The sequence below is a fragment of the Osmia lignaria genome, unplaced genomic scaffold (assembly GCF_051020975.1).
Source record: "Osmia lignaria lignaria isolate PbOS001 unplaced genomic scaffold, iyOsmLign1 scaffold0061, whole genome shotgun sequence".
NCBI classification, from domain to species: Eukaryota; Metazoa; Arthropoda; class Insecta; order Hymenoptera; family Megachilidae; genus Osmia; species Osmia lignaria.
In genome coordinates, this window is record NW_027478202.1 from 45001 (window position 1) to 47500 (window position 2500).

Sequence of the window (2500 nt, forward strand, 5' to 3'; positions counted from 1 at the left end):
TGCTGCAAACATACTTTTATCACAAGTTCTAGCCACGCCACGGAGGCTTCGAAGTTCCTTCACCATTCGCTTTCCTCTCTTTTGTTACACAGTTTCAGACTACGATCAGGGGTACCGAAACGCTGTATTGATTGTAAACAACCATTTTTATCTTGGAGCGGAGCGTTCCTTTACTCGTTAGATTTGTCTTGTCGCGTGTGTATTCGCTTTTTCGACGCTTTTTAACCATTTAACTTGTTTAGCGAAGCTAAACGCACAGACAGACAAAAAAAAAGGAACAGCATCGCGCGTCAAACAGCGACGACCCATCTGAAGCGATCTTTCATTTATACACCGTTTGTAAACAGAGAGATGTATAAAGCGCGGGGAATCATTCGAAACCCTGGGGCTATTCGAGCTTGCATTTCAGCAAATTATCATCTCAAACATTTCACTCGTTTGCTTTTTCTAAATTTATAGGAGAGCTTCTTTCGTTTATTTTTGACACACCTTTCGTAAATATCGTTTCTGGCAACGTCGGGAGCGTGGATTTCTACAAGTGAACAATCGCGCCGATCCGATAACTTCCAGCAGGATGGAGAATCTTTATAGATTATCTTCCGAGAACTCGGTGCTTTCACGGGCGGTCGTTTATAAATTTTAACGAACGACTCGCGCGCCGTGACGCACTTGCGCTAGTTCGAAGAGATATTTCGAAATTTGTTTCTCTCCTTTAACGGCCTGCATTTAGTGTATCGGTTGCGATTTTCGTCACATCGTTTCCACGACAAACGCCGACGAACTGCCCAACTATCGCTCGTACGTTGCGACTCTTTCTTTGTTTATCGTTCATTCATTCTTTCAATTTCGTTCGATAATCCCGCTCCGAAACGTTCTACTTTCGTTGAACGACGGCGAGATGTTTAGAAAGAAATGAATTACTCTTTTTTCGAGAAGCAAACGCAAGCAGTCTTTTGTTAAGAAAACGACCCTCAGCCAGGCGTGGTCCAGGAATTGTATCCGTGGACCGCAATGTGCGTTCGAAATGTCGATGTTCATGTGTCCTGCAGTTCACACGTTGACGCGCAATTAGCTGCGTTCTTCATCGACCCACGAGCCAAGTGATCCACCGTTCAGGGTAATCGTAAAATTTTGTATTTCAAACTCTTTAGATCTTTAGAGTGTTATTTTCATTATTAACACGCATCACATTCGATACCCACATCACTCTCCCACCCGGCGCGTGCGGGAGAGCGAATTCGGGCGTCGCCAACGTATTTGTTTGTTTGTTCGATCGTTGACGACACGATCGCGTCCAAGGACGGAAACCGTCGGAGAAACGCCCAGTGGCACGCTCCTCTCGACGGTCGGGCGTAAAGTACATTTAAAAACCTTGAAAAGTACGAACGCACACAAGGAATGCGAGCGCGCGTCCTGTCGCTGAATCGTGGGTTGCGAGATTCGAACAGACACACGGCCGGCGACGATCGGTCTAACTAATGGACACATAGTTTTTCAAAGACTCGCTATCGTCGCTTCTCAGCCGGTCCGTAAACAACACACATCGATCAGGCGGACGCACGAATCTTACCACGGTGCGTGTTTCGTAGATTCCAGGTTACCCGCAAGTACCTCTCTCTCCCTCTCGAAAGAGGAATCTCGATCCGTCCTTTTTGGACAATGGAGAAATCTTTTTATCGCAACACGGATGGCAAAGAAACAACCAAAGCGTAGGAGCGTGGGGACGAGAGCGACGAAAAGAACGTCGCGAAAACAAAGTTTCGACGGTTGCTCGTTCTAATACATCGTAGTTTCAACTCTCTCAGTTTTAACCACTCCTAGACGCTTCGTAAACTTTTAACAATTCTTCGCCTCCGCGAGTTTCATTTCGAATAGAGCGAACGCAACACGGACCAAAAAAACTCCGGTGATGCCAGATCATTTAGCAAAGATCAGACGGCGGGTCATCTGTATTCCTTTTCTCTCTTTTTTATATCTTTCCATTTAACTAGGGTGTCGCAACGACGGGTACATTTATATATTTATATATATTGTATTTCAATTTTAATGATCCTTCACTTTCGGTTTGTAATAATATGATCCTTCTTTCATTTCGATCCTTCATATTGTAGGTTAACCAACAGAAGTTTGTTTTTTTACGACTTGTATTTTTGTGGTTTGTTTGTTTGTTTCTTACGACTTGTTTGTACCCGATCAAGTAGACGACGACCCATAAGTATAAGTTAGAGAGATAAAGGTCGAGAGACCTCACGCAAGCGTCTTTTACTTCCATTCACATCAGCCAGAGAGAAATGGTCCGGCGTCGTGCTCTTTGGCGCCGTTGGTCGCACAGTTTTTTTGCCGGCGGTTCCGAACGGACGGGAGAAACGCGATGAGTAATCAAAGCGACCTCCGCACGTAACCGTGTCGGTGTAATTTTACCGCATCGCAGCGTTTTGGTATTTGTTTCTTATTGGCTCGAACCCGAGATTTATGTGTTTTGTGTCATGTATATGGTATT

At 44.8% G+C, this 2500-nt stretch overlaps 1 non-coding gene across 1 annotated transcript; it reads right to left on the reverse strand.

The window, feature by feature from the left end:
* Window positions 1–965: 965 nt before the first annotated feature.
* LOC143307594 (5.8S ribosomal RNA) lies at window positions 966–1120 on the reverse strand. Its single transcript, XR_013064702.1, has one exon. It is a non-coding gene; the product is annotated as a 5.8S ribosomal RNA (ribosomal RNA).
* Window positions 1121–2500: the final 1380 nt, after the last annotated feature.